Source organism: Macaca mulatta, chromosome 5 (assembly GCF_049350105.2).
Source record: "Macaca mulatta isolate MMU2019108-1 chromosome 5, T2T-MMU8v2.0, whole genome shotgun sequence".
Classification (NCBI taxonomy): domain Eukaryota; kingdom Metazoa; phylum Chordata; class Mammalia; order Primates; family Cercopithecidae; genus Macaca; species Macaca mulatta.
The window spans coordinates 132,314,330-132,336,233 of record NC_133410.1 but is presented as its reverse complement, the minus strand read 5'-3'; the positions used below and the strand labels follow the sequence as shown (position 1 = coordinate 132,336,233).

The 21,904-nt window shown below is 40.2% G+C and overlaps 1 long non-coding RNA gene and 1 pseudogene across 5 annotated transcripts in view; both read right to left on the bottom strand.

Moving 5' to 3' along the window:
* Positions 1–810, bottom strand: part of LOC106998488 (uncharacterized) — a 397,362-nt gene extending 396,552 nt beyond the window's left edge. For 3 of the 4 annotated variants that reach the window (XR_013417553.1, XR_013417557.1, XR_013417555.1), the window contains exon 1: positions 573–810. This is a non-coding gene — a long non-coding RNA (uncharacterized LOC106998488). Of the gene's footprint in view, positions 1–562 lie in introns of all 4 variants that reach the window. The other variant, XR_013417556.1, reaches the window with a different exon arrangement.
* Positions 811–11,648: 10,838 nt separating this feature from the next.
* Positions 11,649–12,147, bottom strand: LOC708833 (small ribosomal subunit protein eS17 pseudogene; annotated as a pseudogene). The gene has a single exon (XR_001444911.3). The product of XR_001444911.3 is annotated as a small ribosomal subunit protein eS17 pseudogene (transcript).
* Positions 12,148–21,904: the final 9,757 nt, after the last annotated feature.

The following is a 21,904-nucleotide window of genomic DNA, read 5'->3' as shown; positions in this document are numbered from 1 at the left end:
ACAGTTCACAGAATCCATACTAGAGGCTTTAAAAGTGTTGGTTGATTGATTAATGGGCACTGGAAGGGGAGACTGAGCTCCTTAGATTACATGTGACAGCATGTTCCAGTTCTCAAAGAAACTCCCTACAAGCCCTTTATTTGGGCAGAAAGCAGCAAATTCTTGCACCCTTAAAGTATATCAAAGTGTCCCTCACTTTCCCCATTTCATAGATCAAAGAAGAAATCTGTCAGGAACAAACGAGGGACCGCGAGAGCCAGGGAAATGGACGGAGGGACAGGATTCCCAGCTGAGGCCTGCAGCTCGGGCTCCTGCCAGGGCGGCTTTGCCCTCCCCGTGTGGAGCCTCCGCGTTCAGACTTGTGCCGCAGCTCCCATAAAACCCGCTCCGCCTTTTCCTCCTGGAGATCGTCCTGCCTTTGTCTTGCAGCTCGGTTCACGCCATAAAACCCCATGGCCAACCGTGACTTTTCATTTGGAATGATCAAAGTGGTAGCTGTCTGATGCAGAAGCAAGCACCTTTTAAATAAATACATGTTTTTTATTCGGATTCAAAACACTACCTTGGCTCACCTGTCCCCTAGTTTTCTGAACAAGGTATGCATTTCCCCGGTGCAGGCAGGAAAGGTCACGTGGTCGCGCCTTCGCAGCAGCAGGCCGCCGCCTATCCCGTCTGGGGAATCAGGTTACCTGGAATGTCGGGCCACTTCTCAGAGTCTGGGTAGAGGCCGGAAGGACTCTGGGTGCGGGCAGTGAAGGACTGTGGGGAGACTAGGTGGAGAAACCAGAAACCTGGGAGGAGGAAAACAGGTTTCCCTTTCTAGGGCGCCCGTGCTGCAGTAACATGTAGTTGGGGGCTGGTGGGGGGAAGGGCGGGGTGAAATGCCAGTTACTTTTGTTTGTCTTGAAACAAAGAGAGAAGAGGAGGGAGGTGCATTTTTTGCCTGCAAATATATGTGAAATGCATACCTAAAGTTGTACTGGGTGAGGACCTAAGTCGTTGACACCCACACCGTAGTGGAACAAATCAGAAGGGTCATTGTATAAGCAATGGCTACGGAGAATGGCTGTATAATAGGCGTATTATAAAATGCACACCTGGCTCCTGCAACGCTAGGGAGTGCAAAACTACTTTCAGAGAGCCATCGAGTGAGCAATAGGATGAAGGTCTCCCGTTGTGTCAGAACAAGGTTGTGCACAATATACAATTCCAGGCATTGTGCAAGTTCTTCACAGAGGCCCACGTATGCACAAGTGCGCCTGCCAACCATTTACCAACCACTGAGTCTTCTCAGTATCCCCACGATTTTTTCCTAAGACAAAGGGGGAACAATTTGCACTCTGCCCTACAGAATTTGTGAAAAATCCTACGCTAACAGGCAAGTTCCTCCATGGCTTGCTTCTGAGTTTACCGTGGACAGTCTGGACTAAGGCAAGGGAAGAGTTTACCCTTTTGGGAAGGCAGAACTCTGCAGGGGAAATAGAAGAACTTCAAGATTAATCCTTAACTGGAAATGGAAGAAAAATCAGATAATATCCTTTCTGCCGTCCCCTAATACCTTCAGGAGTTCAAACGTTTTCCAAGCCCGCGGCACTTGGCAATTCTAATTACACAGTAAAATACCTAAGGTTAATGAATAACCTCTAAAGGAAGTTACTTCACATAATGACAGCAATTTCTCTGAACTAAATGTTAATAATAAGGCCTGTAATACTATGAGAAGGAAATGGTGGCAATTGGCAAATGGAACTCTGTTGCTTGGTAACAAAACCTGAGGTATGAACATTTTCTTTACCTGACGGGAAAGGGGTGGGTGGAAAGATTACAGTTCCAGCCTGAACAGTTTGAAATGCAGGCAGCTTTATGAAGCCCATGGCTGTCCTGCAGCACATAAAGTGGAAGCATATGTGGTAGATCATTTTGTTAGCAGAGAGAAGTTGGAGGGGGAATAATTCCCTAAGAATTACTTAGCAGCACAGTAAAGGAAATGGGGTGTAATCTGTAAAGAGACTGAGGGCAACTTAGTTCACATTACCTGGTACAAATCACCGCTCAACAAATAGAACATTTCAGCAAAATCCATCTAACAGCTAAATCTTCTCCCCTGCCTCTCTGCTTCTGTTTGTTCCAACAGAGACAGACACACTTTGATCCTCCTGTTTTTTTTTTTCTGTTATGGAGCAACTGTGGCATTTGAGAGATGAATTAGAAAAGGAATGCAATTAAGACAACCTAACAGTGCAGTGTTCCTCACAGAGGAAAACTTGACGCATTTGAACTGCAGGCGCATATTTAGTTGAGTAATTATTGGCAGGCTGAATTGAAAGAGCCTAGAGACAACTTCTTCCAGCTGGTCATTAATCAACAGGAAATAGCCTACAACAAGGTCATTATTACCTTAAACCATTACAAGAGCATATTCAGTGAGAGGCTAAGATAAAATTGAGGGCTTTAAATCCCTGTTTGTTTTATGGCAGTGGTTTTCAAATCTGCCAGCATATCTACATCACCTCAACAGCTCTTTTTAAAGTGCAGATTCTGGGGCCCCACTCCTGGAGATTGACACAGTAGATCCAGGATAGGTGCCTGGGAATGTGTACTTTAAATTCGCCATGGTGTTCTCATCATCAGCCAGGTGTGGGAACTGTTGCTCTAAATTATGTGAGCAGTAGAGTTTTTTGGTTTGACCAAAGATAGAAAGTGAGAGTGAATAATTTTTTTGCACTTGAAATTTAATGTATTTTCATTTCTGCTCTGAAAGAAGTTTATCTGTACAGTTAGGAAAGATAAATATTCTAAGTGCATTATTTTTTATGTTTCATTTTTTAATATTAAAAAAGTGTTAAAACTGAATATTAGACCAAAAACAACTGACTTTCTGACTATACCATCATTTAATTAAAAGCTATTTTCTGTAACTTGAGCATCTTCCTAAGTAGCCAAATAAAATCATCTGCCATAGGAGCCTTAAAAGGCTCACCGTTTGCCCACAAAATGGGCCAAGTTTGTCCCCTTATCTTGGTTATTTTTTCATGGTGCTCCTTATGAAGCGTTGGCCAGTGCTTTTAAAAGCACTTGGTAGACTTCTTTCTTTCAGTTTTCCCTTCACCACATGCTCCCTCTGAGTTCTCTCTCCAATTCTTTGATTTCTTTAAAAATAATAATCTGCTGTTATTTAGCTGTGGGTCTGAATGGACTAGTATTATTTTGGCCAAATAACACAAGTAATAGACAAATAACTAGGTGGGTGGGCGACTTGATTCAAAGGAATGACTCGTGAATAGCAAGAAGATGTTTGGGACAGATTAAAATTCTGGTCCCAAAAATAATATCTTACAGATGGTGTTCTGAATCTTTAGGATCTCTGCATTCACTATGCACAATGCAGGGAATTATATATTAATAATACTTTCTAACTATATTCAAAGAAATTAAAAGCCATCATCCTGAGGTCAAGAGATTGAGACCATCCTGGTCAACATGGTAAAACCCTGTCTCTACTAAAAAACTACAAAAATTAGCTGGGCGTGGTGGCACGCACCTGTAGTCCCAGCTACTTGGGAGGCTGAGGCAGGAGACTCGCTTGAACCCGGTAGGTGGAGTTTGCAGTGAGCCGAGATTGCACCACTGTACTCCAGCCTGGCAACAGAGCGAGATTCCATCTGAAAAAAAAAAAAAAAAAGGAAAGGAAATTAAAAGCCATTGACTAAATAAACAAGAGAAACACTATCAAAGTAATTAAAAATAAACACTACCAGAATTTGTAGATTGCCTGAGCCACAAGAAATGGGTGCCTCACAAAGGGTAGAACTGATGACGAAAGCTATTCCCATTTTCCCCAAATCCCATACAAGTCCTTAACATGGCCATTTAGAAGCCAGAATTAGGTTCACCTTAACCCCAAATCCTAATTTATGAGAAAGTTCTTTGAAAGAGATCAAGTCTCTACCCTTACCGCCATATTCTGGGACTAGTAGGAACTTCTAAGTACCTCCACTATGGTACTGATAATTCTCTGGACATTTAGAAGAACTCTCCTCATCCCCAGTCCTGCCCTGAAAGACATACAACACCTTAAAGATTACTTAGAATTTCTGATTCACCGACCTGCTTGAACTGAGGCGGCCCAACATCATTGAAAGCTGGGAGAGCTGTTCACCCTCACATCTCGCTGTTCGAATGTGAGCCTTACAGAACGTGATTGGCCAGGCAGAGAAACGCTACTCTTCCCTGAACACTCCTGGCCACTCCCAACAGCCTCCCTTTGCTCTCACAGGACTTTTGTGGGAGCACAGTGACACCTTTCTTGAGGCATTGTGATAGTGTTGACTTATCTGTCTCCTGCATTGGAATATAAACTCTCTCTGAGGGCAGAAAGTGGATTTTACTCAACCACTTTCCAGGGTTGAGTTCAATACCAAGTATATTACTAAGGAATATCAGGGCTAAGGGGAGATTCTGACCAAACTAACCTAACAGGATTTTGCTGAAGGCAGGCCGGGGTGATCAGACATCGCCTGAAAGACAGTGGAGGATGAAGAACCCATCTAGGCATGGAAGGTGGTCAGACATGGAGAATGGGAGATTCATGCTAAAGTTAGCTGACTTCGTGCTAAAACTAGATTTTATAAGGAAGTACACAGATGGACCTAGGAGAAGTTTCAGGAGCCTGACTAAAATTTGATCAAGCAAAGAATCTTTGTCAAGATCTATGCTGCTAAGGATTGCTTTCTGTGTGTTAACCATTATCTTATCATTTTTCTCTCTTTTTTTTTTCTTTTTTTTGAGTGACAGGCTACAGTACAGTGACATGTAATCATGTCACTGCACCCTCAACATCCAAGGTTCAAAAGATCCTCCCACCTCAGCCTCCCAAGTAGCTGGGACTACAGGTGCACACCACCATATCCAGCTAATTTTTTAATTTTTTGTAGAGCCAAGGTTACTCAGTATGTTGCTCAGGGTGGTCTTGAACTCCTTAATTCAAGTGATCCTCCCACCTTGGCCTCCAAAGTGCTAAGATTACAGGCATGAACCACCGTGCTCGCCATCATTTTTTTTCTTTTGAAAAGAAGACAAAACACTAGTGATGCACTTAGTCATTGATACATTAATAAGAGTTGTTATAGTTGGTGATTCTTTTGCAGATTAAAAACTCTGGTGGACTTGAGACTATAATCAGAAAGGGACACAAAAGTCAGAGTAAATAATAATGGGAAGAGACCTTTTTGCCAATATTTCACGCTGTCTACAGGTTGATCCCAAACGATTCCAGTTTTTCCCACCCCAGGGGACAGGCGACTGTGTAATGCTTGGTGATTTGGTTGACATGGGTTTGTCCCATAACCCACCACTAGGATACTGAATATATAATATGCACCCTACTTGAGGCCTAAAATGGATAGTGATAATTTCTTGGTAAATTACTTACCTGGTACAAAAATGCACTACTCAAAATAAACTTAGGACAATTCTGACACTAACCTATAATAGATCCTCAAGGAACATAAGATAGGCATGAGAAGCTCTGGAGGTTTAATCATGGAATCTGGAGTCAGAGAGACCTTTGTTAAATTTCTGGTTCAGTCATTTTACAACTTGGATGACCCTGGGCTGGTAACCTAACCATCAGATTTCTCGTTTGTAAAATAGTAACACCCCTACTTTCTTGCAGGATTGTTTTGGATCAGCAATTACATACATAAAACAACTGGCCACTGGCATATAACAACAGTAGGTATGATGCTTTTACCACGTGCTTAATAAATGTTCATGAAATGGAATGGAATGGAATGTACCAAGACAGCATAGCCCATCAGCATAGCCCATGGTTTTTCCTCCTAGGATACACAGCCTACTTTAGACTCTTTATTATTATTATTATTATTATTATTATTATATTTGAGACAGGGTCTCACTCTCTCACTCTGTCGCCCAGACTGCAGTGCAGTGGCGCGATCTCGTCTCACTGCAAGCTCTGCCTCCCAAGTTCACGCCACTCTCCTGCCTCAGCCTCCTGAGTAGCTGGGACTACAGGCGCCTGCCACCACGCCCGGCTAATTTTTTGTGTTTTTAATGGAGACGGGGTTTCAACGTGTTAGCCTGGATGGTAGACTCTTCATTCTTTCTTTTTTTTTTTTATTTTTTTTGAGATGGAGTCTCACTCTGTCACCCAGGCTGGAGTGCAGTGGCACGATCTGGGCTCACTGCAAACTCCACCTCCCAGGTTTAAGTGATTCTCCTGTCTCAGCCTCCTGAGTAGCTGGGATTACAGGCATGCACCACCACGCCCGGCTAATTTTTGTATTTTTAGTAAAAAAACGGGTTTTCATCATGTTGGTCAGGCTCCTCTCAAACTCCTGACCTCATGATCCGCCCACCTTGGCCTCCCAAAGTGCTGGGATTACAGGTATGAGCCACTACGCCCAGCCGACAATCTTCATTCTTAATGCACAAGAGAGTATTAGGATTTGCTAAAAGTTGAGTCCCCATATCACAAAATGAATGAGAGATTAAATTGTTTTCCAGTTAATTTGATCACTAAACATGGTTAAACCCCATAATTTAAATTATTATACTTCTTGGGTTGACTAAATGTATATGCTCAAAACTGTAAAACTGCTTCTACTGGTGAGCATCAAGGACATAGTATTAAGAAACTTTATTCTTTAAAATCATGGACCTTGAGAAAGCTGCCCATTTTAAATCTTATCAGGGATTACAAGTCAAAATGAAACAACTTTAAGCTGAGTAGGTTAAAGCAATGTAGCTTTGGTCCAAGAGCCAATCACCATATTCCCTACTTCTGTTAAGAGATAATAAAAAGTTTTCTCTTTTCTGTTAGAACTAATCGAAACCCTCTGCACTCACTCATAAACGTATATAAGTCCTGTTCAATCTTAAAAGAGACTGTGTTCCAATATTCAATCTGCCTTGCTCAACGAGGTAAATTTAGCCTTTTTCCCCTAGAATTGACAGTCTGTTCATCTGAACAACAAAACCCATAGTATGTGTAGTCCTTAAAGCTTCTATGAGGAAGAAGCCCTAATCTGAATGTCCACTTTTAGGTAACTTTATGCCATTACCATTGGAGAATTGAGGCTTCTCTCTCTCTCTCTTTTTTTTTTTTTTTTTTTTTTTTTTAAAGACAGAGTCTTGCTCTGTCGCCCAGGCCAGAGTGCAGTGGTGCGATCTGGGTTCACTGCAAGCTCCGCCTCCCGGGTTCACGCCATTCTCCTGCCTCAGCCTCCCGAGTAGCTGGGACTACAGGCGCCTGCCACCACGCCAGCTAACTTTTTTGTATTTTTAGTAGAGACGGGGTTTCACTGTGTTAGCCAGAATGGTCTGAATCTCCTGACCTCGTGATCTGCCCGCCTCAGCCTCCCAAAGTGCTGGGATTACAGGCGTGAGCCACCGCGCCCAGCCGAGGCTTCTCTTTTAAACCATGCTCCTTAAACATTTCTACTACTGTAGAGTATTTACCCCTGTCTTGTGTCCTCTAAAACGTAGCATATGTGGTTTCTGCTTAGAATAAACTCTGAACACTGGTGATATCAGAGGATACAAATTGGGTAATCTCCAGGTGCCTGAGCTTTTTGAGCTTGAGGTAGGTGGACACCAATCGGAATGTTAATGATCTGTCCAATTCCTATTTCTGGTTCACCTTCAAATTGACTTCCCAAGGACTTCAAGGGTTCTCTTTCTTCTCATGGCCCCAAAGGGTGAGGGTAGGGGAGATAGGGAAGGAAAACTCTTTGTGCTTGAATTCCAGACCTACCCCTTGATTCTGATTAAAACCAAATTCCTTCCAGCCACCCAAATCCAAACTCTGGGGCTTTCCGGATTCCACTCCCTTTTTCATCTTCCTGGGCACAGAGCCCCAGGTCTGTCACCATGAGCTGACCCTGCTCCATAGCTTCCATGTGCAATCTCCGAACCCACCATGGTCTGTCAAGCTTCAAGTCCCCTACCAGCTCTGCTCCCCATACAACTTCCTACCCTAACCTCCTCTAAAACCTTATCTAAAGTTTTAGTCTTACTTTTTTTCTGACTTTTGGCTATCACCTCTTATAAACCCAATGTCTCTCCCAAGTACCATTCTTAGCATAAATTTCCAAAACCAATCACATTTCATTACTCTCTGAGGATGGGGAAACGCTCTATCTCCTCATGATTTTGAAACAAAGCCAATATCCTGCCTTATCAAATTATCAATGGGATTTTCACTTGTTTTCCTGGAGGCCCCCACTTATCACCCCTGTGCGTATGTGAAATAAACTATCCCTCCTGTTAACCTGTCCTTTCTAAGTATAATTCACAAGCTCCAATCACTGAACCTAAGAAGGTAGAGGAAAAGTTTTTTTTTCCTTCCTCTATGCATAGTTTACAGTGTGCTGCATACAGTACATGCTAAATAATTTTTGAGGAGGTAAAATTATTTCATTTAGTCAATCTTGATCTCAGTTATGTCCAGACTATTCTCATTTACTTAATTTTAGCAAGCGAATGGTCAAATGAGATAATACAGACACTGCAGATGAATTGAGTTTTGGTATTTTGCTGCTATATCTGGGATATTACCTGAAACTACCAACCCCAAAGAAGTGGTTAGATGCAGGAGCTTATGTATTATCTTAACAAAGAGTGATGAAGTGTGGAGAAGAGACTAGACAAATGGATGGTGTTGGGCCTCTGAGGTGGGGATAAGTTGTGGGAAGTTAATTATAAAATATATGGTAAATAAGGTTTGTTTAGTAAGGTTTATTTTGCAGACTGACGTCCTCTTAGGTAATAAAAGTCATCTCCAGATGAGGAGAGATTTACAAATTGTCTATATAAATAGAAATTTCATTTACAAATGTAAATTTCCTTTACAAAAGGAAAATTTCTGACCTGATTTTAGGCAGAAAGAGGGGGAAGCAGAGACAATTATTTTTGAATGGCTACTGCTTAAAGAGTTGCCTACATGAGGTTTGGTGGCAAGAAGCCGAAGTCAGAGCCTGTGGTTCCTGTTGCTCTTCGGAGGTGTGAAAGAGTGAAGAAGGCGTGCTTCATTACATGAAGCTTTGCTCCTAAGATACAACTCTTTTAGACCTCTCAGACTCACCCAATTTCCTCATAGGCTTTTGCACTATCTTAAAAGATGTTTCCCTTAGTAATATGGAGGAGACAAAATCAATAATGTGCAATACGAAATCGACACAAAAACCCAATTCTATCAGAACAGATTAAAGGAGTCTTGCTTAGACTCCAGGATAATTTACAGTTTTTCTGGCTTGAATGTGGAATGATTATAACAAGTTGTAATTCAGATAATGAACTTCTTAATGCAGGAAGTTCTTCGTTCAGGAAATAGAAGTTGGTGAAATTGAAACAAATTTATTAAGTAAATAAAGGGAAAAGCGCAAAGTACTTAGTGGCTAGAGTATTATCAATTTTAAAGAAGATTTGGAATAGAATAGTTAGGGAGCTATAATTTTTCAGTTTTTATACTGTTCTACCACTCTAATATGTTGCTATAATTCTCTGAATTATTTTTTTCAAAAATACAATAGCTATCTAGAGAAACCAGTTTGATCTCATTTTTATTTTATTTTTTAAATGCATTTGATTATGTATATCTGAGGTTTACAATATAATGTTATGGGATATATATAGTAGTAAAATGGTTACTATAGTGAAGCAGACTAACATGTCTTTCACGTCACATAGTTACTTTTTTGTGACAGGAACAGCTAAAACCTACTTATTTAACAAAAATCTCCAATATAGTATAATTTTACTAAGTTTATTCCTCATGTTGTACATTGGCTCTCTAAACTGCTTTATGCTGCTATTTTGATCGTTTGACCTATATCACCCCCATTTCCTTTCCCTCCCACCCTGCCCCACATCCCTACCCCCATCCACCCATGGTAACCACTGTTTTGTTCTCTGTATATATGTATTTGAGTTCTTTTTAAATATATATATTCCACATAAAGGTGAGATTATACAATATTTTTCTTTCTGTGTCTGGTTTCTTTCACTTAGCATAATGTCCTCCAGGTCTATTTATATTGTGGTTAATGACAGAATCTCCTTTTTTTTAAGGTTGAATAATATTCATATATATATATATATATATATATATATACACACACACACACATACACACACACACACACACACCATGTTTTCATTATCCATTTATCCACTGATGAACATTTAGGTTGTTTCCGTATCTTAGCTATTGTGAATAATGCTGCAATGAATATGGGAGAGCAGATGTCTTTACAAGGTAGTGACTTCATCTTCTTTGGGTATATACCCAGAAGAGGGATTGCTGGGCCATATAATAATTCTATTTTTAATATCTTTAGGAACTTCCACACTTTTTTTTTTTTTTTTTTTTTTTTTTTGAGACGGAGTCTCGCTCTGTCGCCCAGGCTGGAGTGCAGTGGCCGGATCTCAGCTCACTGCAAGCTCCGCCTCCCGGGTTTACGCCATTCTCCTGCCTCAGCCTCCCCAGTAGCTGGGACTACAGGCGCCCGCCACCTCGCCCGGCTAGTTTTTTGTATTTTTTAGTAGAGACGGGGTTTCACCGGGTTAGCCAGGATGGTCTCGATCTCCTGACCTTGTGATCTGCCCATCTCGGCCTCCCAAAGTGCTGGGATTACAGGCTTGAGCCACCGCGCCCGGCCACACTGTTTTGCATAAGGGCTGTACCAGTCTACATTCCCACCAATAGTGTACTAGGGTTCCCATTTCTCTACCTCCTTGCCAACATTTGTTATGTCTTATCTTTTTTATAATAACCATCCTTACAGGTGTGAGGTTGATATCGCATAGCAGTTTTAATTTGCATTTCCCTGATGACTAGTAATGTTGAACATCTTTTCATATTCCTCTTGGTCATTTTTATGTCTTCTTTAGAGAAATGTCTGTTCAGGTCCTTTGCTTATTTTTTAATTGGGTTGTTTTTCTGCTATTGAGTTATAGGAGTGCTTTACAAATTTCTGATATTAACCCCTTATCAGATATGTGGTTTGCAATATTTTTCCTAGTTCATAGATTGCCTTTTCATTTTATTGATTGTTTCCTTTGCTGTGCAAAAGATTTTTGGTTCGATGTAGTACCATTTATTTATTTTTGTTATTGTTGCCTGAGCTTATGGTGTGATATCCAAAAAATCATTGCCAATACCAATGTTCAGGAGTTTTTCCCGTTTTCTTTCAGGAGTTTAATGGTTTCAGGTCTTACATTTAGATCTTTTATTCAGTTTGAATTTATTTTCATGTATGGTGTAAGATAAGGGTCCAATTTCATACTTTGATGTAAAAAATCCAGTTTTACCAGCACTGTTTATTAAAGAAATTACTCTTTCTCCATTATGTCCTTTCCATGCTCTTGTCAAAAGTCAGTTGACCACATGTGCTTGGGTTTATTTCTGTGCTCTCTACTCTGTTCCATTGGTCTATGTTTCTGTTTTTATGCCAGTACCACACTGTTTTGATTACTATAGCTTTCTAATATAATTTTGGTTCAGAAACTGTGATGCCTTCAACTTTATTTTTCTTTCTCAGCATTTCTTTGACTATTCAGAGTTGTGATTCCATGTGAATTTTAGTATAATTTTTTTCTATGTCTGTGAAAAAGGCCATTAGACTTTTTTTTTTTTTTTTTGCTGTTGTCCCAGATTTATTGAAAATAATATAGCACTGCAGAAAAAATTCAAACAGGTCCCCGAGGCATTTTGAAATTCATCCCAACTGTAGGCTGAGTGACCTGCAGGTTGGACAGACTGCTGAAGTCCAAAAGCTTCAGCATTTCCTTAGTGTCAGGATCTACTTCAATTATCTCCTGATCCAGGGCTGAGACCTCGGGAACATAATTGTCTCTCCTTTCTCTCTCCTCCTCCTGCAGCTTGATGGAGATACCTCTTACAGGGCCTCTCTGAATCCGCTTCATCAGATGGGTGACATAGCCTGCTATCTTGTTGCGGAGCTTCTTGCTGGGGATAATGGCGATCTCTTCGCACACGTGCTTGTTCGTGTGGAAGTCGTTGCCCAGGTGCGTGTAGTACTTCTTCTCTATGATGACCCGGGCCGCCTTCTTCACGGTTTTGGTGCGAAAGCGGCCCATGTTGACGGGTCCTTGGTAAAGAGGCGCCATTAGACTTTTGATAAGGATTGTGTTAAATCTGTATATTGCTATAGGTAATAAGGACATTTTAATAAATTAATTTTTCCCACTCATGAACACAGGATAATTTTCCATTTATTTGTGTCTTCTTCCATTTCTTTTATCATTGTTTTATCGTTTTCAGTATACAAGTCTTTCACTCCCTTGGTTAAACATATTCTTAGATATTTAATTTTTTGCTGCTATTATAAATATGATTATTTTGTTAATTACTTTTTCAGTTAGGTCATTATTTGTGTATAAAAATGCTACTGATTTTTTTCTTTTTTTTTCAGGTGGAGTCTCACTGCATCACCAAGGCTGCAGTGCACTGGTGCAATCTTGGCTCACTGCAATCTCCCCATCCCGGGTTAGAGCAATTCTCCTGTCTGAGCCTCCCAAGTAGCTGGGACTACAGGTGCCTACCACCATGCCTGGCTAATTTTTGTATTTTTAGTAGAGACAAGGTTTCACCTTGTTGGTCAGGCTGGTCTCGAACTCCTGACCTCAAGTGATCCCCCGTCTTGGCCTCCCAAAGTGCTGAGATGACAGGTGTGAGCCACCATGCCCCACCAATGCTACTGATTTTTGTATCCTGCAACCTTACCAAATTCATTGTTTTGGTTCTAAACGTTTTTTGTGGATCTTTGAGGCCTTCTACTTATAGGATAATATCATCTGCAAATAGGGATAATTTTGCTTCATCTTTCTGAATTTAGATGCCTTTTTTTTTTTCCTTGTCTGATTGCCCTTGCTGGTACTTCTAATACTACATTGAATAGAAGTGGTGAAAGGGGGCATCCCTGTACTGTACTGATCTTATTAGAAAAGGTTTCATTTGTACCTGTTGATTACGATCTCAGCTGTGAGCTTTTCATAAATGGTCCCTATTATTTTGAGGACCTTTCCTTCTATATCTAAACTGTTAAGAGTTTGTATCAAGAAAATACTGAATTTTGTCAAATAGTTTGTCTGCATTAATTGAGAGGTTCATGTGGTTTTTCTCTTTTATTCTTTTAATTGATGTGTTATATTGATTGATTTGTATGCCATGCATAAATGCCACTTGTACACCAGACGTAAATCCTACTTGGTCATGATGTATAACCTTCCAGATGTGTGTTGAATCTGGTTTGCTAATATTTTATTGAAGATTTTAGTATCAAAGTTAAGACTTATTGGCCTGTAGTTTTCTTTTACTTGAAGTATCTTTGTCTGGCTTAGATATCAAGGTGATGCTGGCCTCATGAAATATATTTGGAAGTATTCCCTCTAGTTCTTTTTTTTTTTTTTTTTTTTTTGAAGAGTTTAAGATGTATTAGTAATAATTCTTTTTTAAATGTTTTGTGGAATTCTCTGAAGTCATCTGGTTCAGTGCTTTTCATTGTTGGAAGGTGTTTAATTACTTTAATATCTTTGTTATTGGTTTGTTCGAGCTTTCTATTTCTTTTTGAGTCAATTTTAGTAGGTTATATTTTTCTAGGAATGTATTCGTCTCTTCTAGGTTCTCCAAATTGTTGACATATAATTTTTCATAATAGTGCTTTATGATCTTTTTTTATTTCTGAGGCATCTGTTGTAATGTCTCCATTTTTATTTCTAATTTTATTTATTTGAGTCTTCTCTCTTTTTTCTTAGTCTAATTAAGGCTTTGTCAATTTTGTTTTTTTCCTCAAAGAATCAACTCTTGGTTTTATTGATTTTTTTCTATGGTTTTTCTGTTCTTTATTTGATGTATTTCTGTTCTGATCTTTATTATTTTTTTCTGATAAATTTGGGTTTGTTTGGGGTTTTTTTCTCTAGCTTCTTCAAATATAATATCAGGCTATTTATTTGGGATCTTTCTTCTTTTCTAATGTAGGCATTCTGAGTTTAGTGTGTCCTTTTTCTAGCTTCTCAAGATATAATGTTAGTCTATTTGGTATCTTTCTTCTTTTTAATTTTTAATTAATTTAGGATTTTATAAAGACAGTGTCTCACATGTAATCCACGTCAGTGATGACCATGAGTGCCTCAGAGGCCTAGGCTGCAGGAGTTTGTGGCAGCAGTGATGGCAAGGCAGATTTTGTGAATTCCTGGTGGTAAGGGCTTTAGGGATCCTCCCATTCTTATTTTCCCCAATAGTGGAGAGACTTGACTGACGGGATCCATCTTGGCCTTGGGTCTGACACGAGCCACAGGCAGCCACAGCAGTGCTATGTTCCAGGGCACAAGTGCTCAGAGTCGCTATGGAGCTGGAGTCCTGAGCTGATCCCAACGAGGAAGATGGTGTGGCAGAGACAAAGTGTTCTGCTCCCTTCTCGATGCAGCCATCTTGAGTTTCTGCCCTCAGCAGGGTTTCTACCACACCCTTGCTGTGCTCCAGCACTCTCTTTTAGTCATTCTGGTTGAAATGTAGTGGTTTGTTCATTGTTTTAATCCATCTTTTGAAGGAGAGTGATAGTTGACCATCTTGCTGACATCAATTTGACCTCTGTTTTTAAACTTTTCTCCAAGATTTACCTACAAGCTAAATTTAATTGCATAAAATGGTCACAGCCTACATAAAGGACAAGGCTTATATTTACCTCCACAGCACCGTATTTTCCAGTCTTCTGGGATTGGCCTCCCTCACTTCCTATAAGGAAAAATAAAACTGGCTTCCCTGCATTTGGATGGGTCTATATCTACTCCTTTGGCTCTCCCCTTGACCACCGGGAGGCCCATAACCAAGGCCCAGGTAATTGGAGTAACTCCCAAAGGCTCTATCAATTGGTCCAGGAGTGAGTACCTGCCTAAAGGCAAGCCTTTCTGAGCCTTTCTTTTCTGGAGATTTCCCAAATAAAGCTGGAAAAAGGAGCTTTGTTTCCTTTGGCATTGCTAAGCCTTCCCCCAGGAATTGCCCTGTAACTTTGGAGCTGCCTATGGTCATCTCCATTCATGAAGTCATTTGAAGTGATGGAGAATGAGTGATGACAACAACAGAAGAAAGATTTAAGGCAGAGAAATGGAAAGACAGTCTTGATGCTTCCAGCTCTGCATCCAAATGACTCAGAGGCCCGCCCTTTTCTTCCTCTGCTATTATAACAGCCACCCAATTCACCTTTGAGGGTAAACTTATTTGAGATCAGAATGCATTCTGATCGATACACCTATATATCCAACAGGATTGCTAAGCAAACTATGGTACAGTCGTAGGGTCAAAATTTTATGGCCATTAAAATGATCTTACCAAAGTATAGCTTTCAATAAAAGTTACATGAACAGATAGTATGCAAAGATGATCTGATATATTAAGTGAGAAAAGCTAATTACAAAACAATATTCACTGTATTATCTAATTTTGTTAAAAATAGTTTAATAACTAGAGACAATAAAATTTTAATGGCTTTTTTCTGGATGTTGGAATTACACATAATTTTTTATATTTTATAATTTTTACTTTTATGATAAGAAGAATGATACTAAAAACCAAACCTTTGTCCTAATCTTTTTATAGGCCTGTGTACAAATTAAAACTTAATCGTCCACTCATTCATTTGAATTTTACCATGCCCCTTTCTTTCTAAATAAGTTTCCTTTAACATGGTGACACATCATCCCTTTCCTTTTTCAGGCATCAGCACTTTAAAAGATGACATTTATAAGGATAGTAAATTATCAACACCTTCCGTCAGCAGAGTTTATGGCTTTTTAGCTAGTGTAGGAGTTCACAAAAGAAACATTTTCATCTAAATGAAGTCACTCATTTAGAAGTAACTTTCTAATTATTTTCTCCATGGTAACACATATAACACATATAAAATATGAAAAAATATGTTTATTCAAGTTTTTTTCTCTTTCCTAACTATTTCAAAAAGCCTTAAGTGTGTTTTATACCTCCTTAAAAATGTCACCCTGTAGATGGGGTTCATTTTAACACTAAAGTCTGGGGCTTTGCACCAATAATCTGACTCTATTACTGCATTGCATTCCTGATGAAACACACTAATCATTTAAAGTTTCTTTATTAAATTTTTTTCTCATGAAAATGACTCTGAGAGTGGCCGGCGCGGTGGCTCAAGCCTGTAATCCCAGCACTTTGGGAGGCCGAGACGGGCGGATCACGAGGTCAGGAGATCAAGACCATCCTGGCTAACACCGTGAAACCCCGTCTCTACTAAAAATACAAAAAACTAGCCGGGCGAGGTGGCGGGCGCCTGTAGTGCCAGCTACTCCGGAGGCTGAGGCAGGAGAATGGCGTAAACCCGGGAGGCGGAGCTTGCAGTGAGCTGAGATCCGGCCACTGTACTCCAGCCTGGGCGACAGAGCGAGACTCCGTCTCAAAAAAAAAAAAAAAAAAAAAAAAAAAAAAAAAAGAAAGAAAATGACTCTGAGCTTTGGAAAGCACTTCTAAAATAATGTCATATGAAAAGTGAGCCTTTTATTAGACCTCAGACCACAGAAGAATCCCATGGAATTTTTTTTCTAATATAATTAACCCCTTCATTCGAGAACTTAAGAGCTGGAGTATGGTTTAATAGGTAGATTTAGAGGCTTCTGTGCCTCCAGTAATCCTCCTTTCATCAAAACAATGGCTATAATTAATATTTATGATTTTGCCTTTCTCCTCAAAGGACTTTACAAATTGTTACCACAGGACTCATGACACTTACTAATGAAGTACTTACTACTCAGTCCGGAAGAGAAATTTACAGTCTTCTCAAGTTTATTCCACAATGATGTGGCTACAAAGGAGGATTGGTGGTGACTTGATGGATTCAACTCCCCATTACCAAAAGAATGAGTCAGTAATGGGAAACCAATCACTCAGTTCCAAACTGATTCCCCAAAGTTTGTGTAGCAGGATCATTGTTTTGATTTGTATTGTTTTTTCAGGATCTCCCACTATGATGCCCTATAGGGGTAGGTAAATTACAGCTGAGGGCCTCTGGCCTCAACCTAATTTTATAGCTACCCTTCTCCCTCCACCTCTCCTATCCCACCCACAGTGAATTACTGTTACATTTTCAAATGATTGTTTAGAGGACAGAAGAAGAATATGTGACAGAGACTATATGTGACCTGCAAAGCCCAACGTATTCATTATCTGGTTCTTCAGCAAATAAGTTTACTCCTCCCTGAAAATCTAACGCACAATAAGAAAAGTCCAACTGTAAAGCTGTTGCAATTCCAGCTATAAACATTGTCTAACATTCATGAAACTGTCATTTAGAAACTTGGACTTAGTGTACAGAGATAAATATACTTTGTGGAAGCACATTTCAGGTGTCAGCTTTTTTTGGAGTCAGCACATTCTCTGGACTGACAGGATATAGACCTAAAAAGACCAAGTTCATGTACCAACATGCATATAGGAAACACTATACACACACAGGATATTCATCTACAACTTGGAGCTAACATCAAATAGGCTTGTTGGATGTTAGCACCACTCAGCAATAGTACTGAAAGAAAAGAAATGCAGCTCTTGGTGCACAACAATTTGGGAAGACCTACAGGCAAAACTGAGCCCATGCAGGCCAAACAGAGTCAGCAGTATAGCAGCATGACTGTCCCACTGTATACCATTTGTGTAGACTTCTAGCTAGTTTTAGTTTTATCAGCGATTTGTCTGATAGTTATTTATAAGCCATACCTCTTCTTAGCAATAACATAAAAAAAGATAACATTATTAGGTTGCCAATATATTAGCAACAAAAGCTGCTTTTTGTGTGAGACACTGTCCTAAACCTGCTACATATATCATGCCTTTTGAGCCTCCAGTAAGACAGACATTGCTCTTCTCATTTTACAAGGACTCATAGTGGCACGCCCCACATAATGGAAGCCATCTGAAGTAGGGTTAGTGAGGCTCATGGGAACAGCCTCTGGTTCATGTCAGTCTTTCTGCTAAGTTCATTACTGGATGTAGATCCCATGTGACAGACTTTTCCATCAAAAATCCAGAATCCTATTGGAAAATGAATCAGATACAATTCAAACATTGGTCTTTGTTGTCCCTATCTTTAGAAGGGGTAGTTAAAAACTGCTTAACCACAAAAATGTACCCCATGTGATGACGATACTATTTACAATATGATGCGAAAGGCTACCTCTTCTAACCCCACAGTGGGTACCTGAGCAGATGGCTAATGGTGAGTGGAAGCCAGAACAAACCAAATTAAACACAGGGGCCAGACTTAGAGAACTCCAGAACCAAACAATTGGAGCTGCTCACATGCCTTGAAAAGGGACCTGACACCATGAGATTGTGGGTCTGAATGAATGCCACTGGCCCTCCCAGTTGCTGTTGTTTCTTCTACACAGAGATACAACATTCACATACATGTTTGCCACTTATCTGGCTAGTGCTTAGCATTTTGAAAGTGTGATCCATTTCTTTTTTTTTTTTTTCTTTTTTTGGGATGGAGTCTTGCTCTGTCACTCAGGCTGGAGTGCAGTGGCATGATCTTGACTCACTGTAACCTCCGCCTCCCAGGTTCAAGCCATTCTCCTGTCTCAGCCTCCCAAGTAGCTGGGACTACAGGGGCGTGCCAACACACCTGGCTAATTTTTTGTATTTTTAGTAGAGAAGGGGTTTCACCATGTTAGCCAGGTCGGCCTCGATCTCCTGACCTCGTGATCCACCTGCCCAGCCTCCCAAAGTTCTGGGATTACAGGTGTGAGCCACCGTGCCCAGACAGTGTGATCCATTTCTTACTTTGGCACTCTAAGCCAGTCTCTGTGCTTTCCCATGTGTGTGTTTGCTACCCAAACGTGACGTCTAATATGGTGTTTGACCTGTTTTCAGCACCTACTGAGTAGCTTTTTGGTTTTATGAGGAATTCATGCAGAGATTACAGCCCCTTCAGTAGCATTTTGATTTTGGGGTTAGCACCCAAATTCCTATTTAATCCACAGTTTAGCTGTCCAAGGAAACTATGACGAGAAGTATGAATTTTTTTATTCTTAGAATTAAAGCTGCATGGCTCAAAAAAGAACAAATTTGAAAAGGGGAAAGATTTTTCCTACTCTTCTGGACATTGAGGTCGCTTCCAAGGAAAATTCTAAAATGGGTGGAGTTTACTTTAACAGCCACACAGCATCTTTTCTACAACGCTGTTCCAATTTCTGAACACAGACTGAGCCTTCTCAGCCCACTGCCTCTCTAAGGCTGCCATGCTCTTCAAGTGTTCCTTTCTCTTTCCCACTCACCAGAGCTCCTCAGGAACAGACAGGAAGTCTCACCCACGCTTGTATCCCTGAGACCCACCACACCCACTGGCATGCCACAAAATGTATTTCCGCGTCTACGCTGTCCTTCAGTGCTGGAAATGTCATTCACCTAGATGGTAGGGAAGGTGAGCAGATAACGCTTATTAAGTCCATTTGTACTAGAAATGGGGTTAACATTTTAAATTTACTATCTTAGTTAACCGCCTTTTTACTTCTTATTGTGGAAAATTTTAAACACACACAAAACTAAAGATAATGACGTAATGTACCTGCCCTACCCAGTACCCAACCTCTCACAAACTATCAACCCATGTCCAATATTGTTTTATCTGTACCCTGTCCTCTCCCACCTCCCTTCACAGTGTTTATAATCTCAATCCATCTCTAATTTGGTTAAAGATGATATTTTAAAACATGGTATTTCTTATTTTCCTTCCCAGGCCAAGTCCTTTAACCTCATGTCCATCCCATTTCTGAACCCATACATTTTCCAGGAACTCTCAGTTTTTCACTGAGAACAGCAAGTGGCAAAAATAAAGAGCACGACAGTTGCCGCGGGGGCCATCCCCACCACGTGGGTGTTTCCTGAGTGAGATGACTTGCACACACAGTGCCAGGTAGGGGGAAAGAAAAAACCCTCATTAAACAGCTATCACTGACAAGGATTCAAGATAATAGGATTCCCACAATGAAACTACCATTCAGTCATCAAAGCTGAAAGCACTGGAGGGGAAATATCTGTCACAAAGGAACTAATATCTTTAAAAGATTAGATTTATTTATGCATCTAATTTGAAGTTTATTACCTCAAAGCATCTGCTCCATGGTTACATCATGAATCCTAGACTGGCTCAAAGGCCAAAAGTTGGTAATAACCCAAATCCATCAACAATAGAAGGATTAAAATTTGTGGTGCATTTATATTGTGAAATGTTATACAGCTACCTGCAACCAAATGGATGAATCTTACATAACATTGAGCAAAAACAGCAAATCAGAAGAATAATTCATTGTGATTTCATTGATATAAAATTTAAAAGCAGGCAAAACTAAACAATGGTAGAAGAAGAGGGAAAAGGAAAGAAATGATCATCCTAGAGTTATAATGATGGTTACCATTATGCGGCAGGAACAATATTGCAATTCCATAAGGACAGGTAGGAAAGGGTGGGGATTTTCAGATGTTGGCAATGTTCTATTTCTTGAGTTGGATGGTGGTCCCACGGAAGTCCAATTTTTTTTTTAAGACTTTTTTTTTTTCTTTTTTGAGATGGTGCCTCACTCTGTCACCCAGGGTGGAGCGCAATGGCGCAATCTTAGCTCACTGCAACCTCTGCATCCTGGGTTCAAGCAATTATTCTCCCTCAGCCTCCTGAGTGGCAGGGATTACAGGCACCCACCACCACGCCCAGCTAATTTTTGTATTTTTAGTAGAGACAGGGTTTCACCATGTTGGCCAAGCTGGTCTCAAGCTCCTGACCCCAAATGATCCACCCGCCTCAGCCTCCCAAAGTGCTAGAATTATAGGCGTGAGCCACCACACCTGACCATTAATGTTTTCTTCTTTAATGTAAATATATACATATTATGTTCTTTTATGGACTATTTTATATTTCACAATGTGAAATGTTTAATTTTTAAAGTTGCATGATAATTTTCCCATAATTTGGTTTTATAAAGCTCTAGAGAGAAAAGGAAAAGAAGTAACTTACTAAAAATATTCCCAAGGCAAAGACAAGGAACTGTGCCTCCACTCCTTCCTTTAGCTTCTAAGTTGCTTTGGGGCCCTGGGTTGCAATTCTTAACCCACAGTGGATGTTAAATAAATATTTGATGGTGTTGAGGGTTTAAGTAATGGTTTATGTAAACATCAAGAGCTGCTGCTCAGAGCATATTCTCATGGCACAATAGTAAATTGACCAGAGAGATTTCACTGTGGTGTGCCTCAGACTGTAGAATATAAGGAAGTCTCATTAACTTGTCAAGTTGACAGAGTTTGGGGATTTGTTTTGTTGTTGCAAACCCAGTGTTTGCAAAATGAGTATTCTCATATATGGTCAGTAGGTCTGTAAAATAGCACATGTAAGAAGGGCAATTTGGCAATACTCATTAAAAGCCTTCAAAATAATAGTTTTTGACTCAGCAATTTCACATCTAAGAATTAATCATAAAGAAGCCATCATGGAGTTTGTATGTAAAGATTTAGCTATAAGGACATTGTTTGTAAGAGTAAAAAATGGGAAGCAACATAGTTATCCAACAACATGGGACTTGTTAAACAGATTGTGGTACACTCCTACAGAATTCCAGGCTGGGCGCAGTGGCTCATGCCTGTAATCCCAGCACTTTGGGAGGCCTAGGCGGGTGGATCACCTGAGGTCCAAAGTTCGAGAACAGCCTGGCCAATATGGCAAAACTCTGTCTCTGCTGAAAATACACAAATAAGAAAAATTAGGCAGGTGTAGTGGTACGTGCCTGTAGTCCCAGCTACTCAGGAGGCTGAGACCTGCGAATGGCTTGAACCAGGGAGGCAGAGGTTGCAATG